Source organism: Triticum aestivum, chromosome 4D, assembly GCF_018294505.1.
Source record: "Triticum aestivum cultivar Chinese Spring chromosome 4D, IWGSC CS RefSeq v2.1, whole genome shotgun sequence".
Lineage (NCBI taxonomy): Eukaryota > Viridiplantae > Streptophyta > Magnoliopsida > Poales > Poaceae > Triticum > Triticum aestivum.
This window is the reverse complement of record NC_057805.1, coordinates 488737871-488744789: the sequence shown is the minus strand read 5'-3', so window position 1 is coordinate 488744789 and position 6919 is coordinate 488737871. Positions and strand designations below refer to the sequence as shown.

Genomic DNA, 6919 nt, shown 5'->3' with positions numbered 1-6919 from the left:
CATTTATGTTTTCTTTTCCGAGCAAACAGCAGAACCGCTACTTTTTCATTAAGAGAAGAAAACAGAGAAGTTTACCATTTATGTGACTAACCAGATCTGGTGGAATGTGTCTATACTGTTGGGCGTTGGCTAACTGGCTCAAAAGCACATTGAAGTTGACTAGCTTAAGCAACTGAGACATCAAAACCAAATGAATAACTAAGATGGTAATAACAGAGAGGGGGTTGTGTGATTTACCTGATTATTACAAAAAGACTGAAGTCCATCCATATCACCACTTGATATGAAGTTGCCCACATCATTGCGGTCCTTATTGTACGTGAAGAAGTGTTTATTCTGCCATGCTAAGAAAAATGAGAAGGATTTGAAGTTTTTTACACAACTAACCAGGAATACTGCAGAATATTCAGTGGAACCCAAGAAACCAGCCATCAATGACAAAGGTGGTAAGCATGTTACTTGGGAGTTTCCAGAATCTGCAGGTGTCCCCTAAGGCCTTTGTCACATCTGAAAAACGCTGAGTGCCACAGAAGCCATGAAGATCATATCACCATAGTGTACCAATACTACGCAATTGAGGGATATAGTCAATTCAGGTCTTGCACTGTTTCTTCACAATTTTATTCTTCAAGCGGGAGCATATGTGCCTGAGCTCTGTTTTGAATTTCCATGTATCGTATTGGATTTGATTTGCAATGAAATAGTTGAAAAAGGAGGACTTACAAATTACCTTATCCCGTCATTGCTGCGATTTTTGTTCTGCACTAATTTTCGATTGCGTAGGTGCCGCTAGTCATCTTCAGTGGACACCTCGACGAGTAGTCATAAACTCGTAATGTTCGAGGCTCACACATCATATTCGATTGAACGCGTCAGCATATGGTATATCTCACAATCACAAGAGGGTCCTGTAGACAGGCAACTAATCAGGTCATGTGCATTCCCAGGTACTAGAAACTTGCAATTCCTATTCAAAATATTTAGAGAGATAAACAAGACGAAAGCGGTTACCATGGCTATCTACAGGTCATGAGGACCATGCTGAACCAAAGCTTCAAACCAAATACAAAGCTCTGCGCAAGGTATGCATCAAAGCATCATTGATCATGCTGGCTGTGGCAAGAGGAACAATGGGTTACATACATGGCAACAGAAGTGCACATTCTAATATCGTTAGTCAACTTGCACGAATTAGGATTCCCCAGGGAAACGAGCACTGAGAACGTAAGCACTCACCTAATTATCGTCTGAATTTGTAAGCATGCATAAACGTTGGGATGTCAACACATCAGACATGACAATAAATCTCGATCTGATACCAATTCTGTTCAGTTCAGACATCAGAGACAAGAACTATTCAGCATCAAGAAGCAAACAAGGTTACAAGGCGGTCTGGGCGATCTGCAAAGGCTGGCTAGTTCAAAGGCAAAAAGAAAAGGTGGGGTATACATACTGAAGGTAAGTCCATCCAGCCGGAGGGGAGGCCGGGTTGTGCTGTGCGTGGAGCAGCGTTGGTTATCTCGGTGGTGGCCGGCGGCGGCGCTGCTGCCGTTGTTGCTAACCACGGGCGGAGCCACGACTACCGCTGTCCCAGGGATGACAGGAGAAGAAGAGAGTGAAACAATCGAATAGCCCACACGAACGCCTCGCCGCACCCACCACCGGCCAGCCATGGAGGCGCCGCCGCCGCCGCCGTCGAGACCGCGGAGGGCCTGGACCATGATTTTTTTTTTTTTGAGGGGATGGGCCTGGACCATGCTGTCACCGTAATCCCATGTACACTTCTCCAGCGCCCAACTACATGGCCCATATCGATGTAATTACAATGCACTGTATGTGCCGCGTGTTGCCACGGGAACCCAAAAAATGTATACGCAATAAAAGGAGCATACATGGATAAATCTTGATGCAAATCAAATAACCAAAAGGAGATATGGTTTGGTTATGAATCATAGAACTTCTGACAACTTTGTCATAAGGCATATGACAAGGACAAAGAACCTCATAGAGCGAAATCTAATTATCTGATGACAATATGTTATTACGCAAATATTTTTTTGTACATTTATAAAATTTAGAAGTCTAACCATTCTCTATTCCTTCTTAAAATAGAACCATCAGCGCCTGAAGATGACATTCCAGGTGTTGCTGCTGATGTTAAAAGGCAGACGTTCCTAGTTACACTTCTTTTTTCCAAAGCACGAAGAAGAAACAACATGATGGATTAACTGGTATACATAAAATGTTATCTCCTTTTGGAACTTGTGAAGAAGTATAGGAAAATGAAACATAAAATTTCAAGTCCAGAAATATAAGGAGATTAATTCTAAAGTTTTTGGGATATTGCAATCTTCATGATGCAGCATATGTGAAGAACAAAGAAAGCTTTCCGGTGTAAAAAGACCAACAAAAGCACCACATAAGTCGGGTGAAGATTGAGCCCTACTCGGGCTCGGTTCGACCCTTTCATCTAAAAATAATAATTAAGTAAAAGGATGATCATTCATGACATGAAATCATCCCTCCCTCTGAAAGGTGCAGATAACACCTCCTTGGATTCTTGCAATCCCGGAGATCTATTCAAGACTAAATAATGGTGTACTTATTTACTAACATGAGAACAACATTGGCTTATTTAGCCCAGATTAAATAATGAAATAATTATTTTTTAACATGAGGACACCAATGGTTTATCTAACAAAGGGGGGAAAACTCCAATGGCAATGTTGGTGTTCAGTATTTCTGATTTCTATATAACCTCGTTACGGAAAGTGTCCCCGGTTTCATGAAAATTAGTTGCGTTAGGCGAAAAAACACGTCCCTCACAAACCCATATCTCCAGACTTCAGCTTGAGGTGAGGGTAATTTAGTTTCAGTTCATAAGTTTTAGACATGAGTTAATTAAATATTGTGTATTTGGAATCTTGGCCAAATAATACACATAACCCACGACACGCAGGAATCATCAGGATCAGGGAGACCCAATTGCCACAAGGTTTGCAACGATTCTCTCAGTTTTAGTTGGTAATTCCACTTAATTATGCATGCCATGGCGATTGACAAAATGGCTCCACTAAACCAAACAAGAATGTATTAAAGATAACATGATAAATCCCTGGTGAAAATCCAAGAGAACCGAAGGATACCCCGCACCAGGCTAGCCCCAAAAAAAGTGTCGGTGAAGGGACTGTACTCGTTTGCTAGGTATCCATCGCCCCATGCGTGGAACTGAATTCCACTCAATGCGTGCAATAGCAGTTGTGCCATTCACCCAGATGCCCATGTGCCAATCGCAGAAGCCATAGTTTGAAGCGGTTATGATGAGGTTTATTTACATGGCGGTTTATTATGTACTTTTTCTGTGTGTGTGTTTTCACCTCTTATACTTTATAGCTAGCTTTTTCTTGTTTTTATTTATTTCCTTTTCTTTGTCCTTATAAGGGGACAGAGGGAGTATCCTTTTCCGTTTCTTTCTTATTCCTTTTATTTTTATTTTTTATGTTTTTATGTTTTTATATTTTTCTTTAATGTTTTATTTTCTCCCTTTCTTTCTTTATTTTTCTTTGTCCATTTCATTTTCTCTTTTTCTTCTTCAAAAGGAATATAAACATTTACTTTGACAAATACATGCACATCTTTCTTATATGTCTGAATAATTATCTAAAACTAAATGAACATTTTTTTCAAAATACATAAATGTCTTTTAACAATTACATGAATACTTTTAAATAATGGTATATATTTTAAAATTACACAACTATTTTATAAAAAATATTAAATTTTAGAAAAGCATGAATACTATTTAAATAATTTATTTATTTTGGAATATATGATTTTACATTCATTTAAAACTAATTCTATAATCTATTTTAAAAGCAATTACAATGAACCGGAAAAAAATTCAAAAATCTCAATGTGGAGTGTCATGGCCGGCCTATTAGGGGAGCGGGGATTCAGACGATTGACTGGATTGGACACATCAAATGAGGCTGCTCGTAGTGGGGAATATGGTACAATAGTATCATACACGCATGATACTAGTGATGATACTATTTCCATAATTATTATGATTATAAGCTGGTATTTTATATAACACATAACAACACATCATCTATTATGATATATATGATACTTATGTATTCACTGTTTTCTTTCAGGATGGCGATGTCGTAAAAGACTCTCGCTACTACTAGTTCCATAAAAAAATGAGACCAACCCAAGGGCTAATCCTCGTTGATGTTTTTCTTATAGGAGAAACTCCGCGAGCACCACGCGTCCAAGCTGGGACTTGAACTCGGGTGGGCTGGCAGCAAACTCAGCTGCCCAGCCAACGAGTGGACTCCCCGTCCTCACTAGTAGTTCCATACAGGTTGTGCTTTGCACGCAAATTTGGAGAGTGCACATGTTTCATTGGACCTGGTTTGGAGATTGCGACGGTATGGTGGTTGACCGACCGCTAAACTAGCCCATCAATCCATCAAGGGAATGAAAGGGCAGAGACAACCTGACTATACACAATCAGGACGTGGGAGGGAGAAGCCAACCCAGCTTTGCCCTCTCCCCGTTTTGTTATTTTGCAATCCGAGTCCAAAAGCCACTTCTCATTTGCCTCCAAGGACAAATAATGCATAGAGGAAATTATAATAAATAAAAGTAATGAACCATCCAAGTAGCACTGTGCATGTTCTCCTGGTCACATATTTTTTCCTGCATCATTCCAAGTTTCAACGCCCGTTTGCTATTGTTCTCCGTTTTGATCGATGGCAACAGATGAACAGGTGCCGGTGACATGCACGTGCCAACATTATTAGGGTTAAAGGAGTATGATTAACCCGTACAATTTTTTTTTTTGCGGGTGAACCCGTACATTTTTCATGGCAGTGTTCCTACTGGTCAAAAAAGAAACATGGTGCAATAATTTAACGACCCACAACTTGAACTGAATGATTGAATATTCCAAGCAAGACAGTATGAAGAGGGAAGATAGAAGGTGCCACGAAGCTTGCTACGTGGGACGACAAAGCAATTATTTGCCTGCACACGCCTTTTTTATTGCACCAAGATAGATCAAACACATGGGATCTTTTTCTCTAATAAATTAATGTTTCCCCTTTGTCTTCCATTTTAGATTGTATGTGCTTGTTGTTATTACTCCTTTAGGGTAAATAAGAACATATATTTGTTGCTCAAAGAACTCCGCTTTTACGGTTGTACATATGGTTGAATTCCAGCTCTCGAGCACCGCATAATGCATTTTCAAATCAACCCTGAGTTACAAGCAAGAGTGCTAACCTCAGATCATCTGGATCGGGCGATGGAGGCGTCCCCGCGCCTTTCTCCTCCTTGGGGGCATCGTCTTGAAGCGGACTACAACTAGGAGACCGATGGTTGTTGGTTGCTGGTTCATCGAGGCTAGGGACGTCAACGTCTATTTGGCAACAATGATGGCGTCAAGATGAGTTGGGGTCGCGGCTCGGGCTCTGGTAGTCGGTCTATCAGGTGCGTCCGATGTGCTCTTCCGTGGTTGCTTGGTTGCTGTGGAGTCGGAGCTGCGATGGATTGTGTATAGGTGATGACGATGAGAGGCACTCAGTGGCCGCTTGCGGAGGACTCGGTCGGCGCAAGCCTTGCATATTTCCCCCGCAAAGATCGACGTCAAAGCCGAAGCTGTCGTTTGCTGGCGCGTGTGGCCATCTGTTGTCATGTGGCCAAGTTGGCCGATGGTGTCCATTTTCTGGGCTGAGTTGTATCGGTTTTAGCTCAGTTTTCGTAAAATAACCTGGCAATTCTTACTCTCTTAATCAATGAAATGGCAAGTCTTTTACCTCGTTTCAAAAAAAAAACAAGCAAGAGTGTAGCGCTCGTCCAACACTGATGCCTTTGAAATGATCATAGCTTCGTGCAATCAACTCCACTACAACCATGCAACCAGCAACTTTGGTTTGTGCTTGTAATTATTCATTCATGGCTGTAACCTTTGAATATGAACGACACAGGCTACGCATAGGCCCGCTCGGCAAATCAACTTGTCTGAGAAATTGAGAAGGATGCATTCTAGGCATATAAACCAACGAACCACAGATGCATCAGTAAGCCAGGAGAACAAGAACCTTTTTGTATGGAACTTGATTTGTATTTGTATTTTTTGAATAACTTGTATTGGTAACTGTTCGCTCATGATTGTAGCACTTATAACCTTAAATAATGAAGGACGCACGCGAGTCTTAAGTGCGCTCAACAAATCAACGTGTATGATAAAATCGGGAATTGTCGGTTTTAAGATTAAATCAACCGCCCACAAAGCATCGGCGAGATAGAAGAATAACAACCTCGTCCGATAGGTGGACCGTGGGCATGAATATACGATTCCCACAACAAATTCAGTACTATTCCCATGATGAAAACAAAAAAAGACGCCAATCAAACACATCAAGAGATTATACTCCATCATGACCAACACATACAAAAACACCTGTGAAGCTTAATAAAAAGTCTTAAGGGCGGTTCTCAAAGGAAAAAGAAACCTGTTGTGAACCGGTAAGCAGCAGCGCGGGTGGCCTTAGCGATAACCACCAGCTCAATCAAACCCGAGACAGGTGCATGATTCCCCATTCATTTCCTTTCCAAAAAAAGCCGAACCCGCCGCTGCCACGCGGGCCCTCCCCACCGGTCCCGATACTCCCGGCCCATTTGTTATCGTTTGCCCCGGCTCCAAGAAAGAAAGAAAACATCCTACCGCGGCGGCGCCCCTCCCTCCTCGATCCAAATCCCGTCTCGCCTCGGCCGCGACCCGACCCAACCCTACCGCGCCCGCGCCTGCCAACCACGCGTCCCAGTCCCCAAAATTCACGGCGGCCTATATAACCCACGCCCATCCGCCCCCCTCTGACCATCCCCTTTCCCCCTCCCCCCCTCCGAT

The 6919-nt window shown here is 42.2% G+C and overlaps 1 long non-coding RNA gene across 3 annotated transcripts; it reads right to left on the bottom strand.

The window, feature by feature from the left end:
* Nucleotides 1–16: 16 nt before the first annotated feature.
* LOC123100513 (uncharacterized) lies at nt 17–1760 on the bottom strand. 3 transcript variants are annotated; one of them, XR_006448417.1, is made up of 6 exons: nt 1454–1760; nt 1237–1324; nt 1012–1113; nt 731–908; nt 460–517; nt 17–336 (listed from the first exon to the last, which is right to left on the bottom strand). It is a non-coding gene; the product is annotated as an uncharacterized lncRNA (long non-coding RNA). The 3 variants fall into 3 exon arrangements; XR_006448416.1 differs by having other exon boundaries at nt 17–344; nt 460–908; XR_006448415.1 differs by having other exon boundaries at nt 17–908.
* Between the last annotated feature and the right edge of the window lie 5159 nt (nt 1761–6919).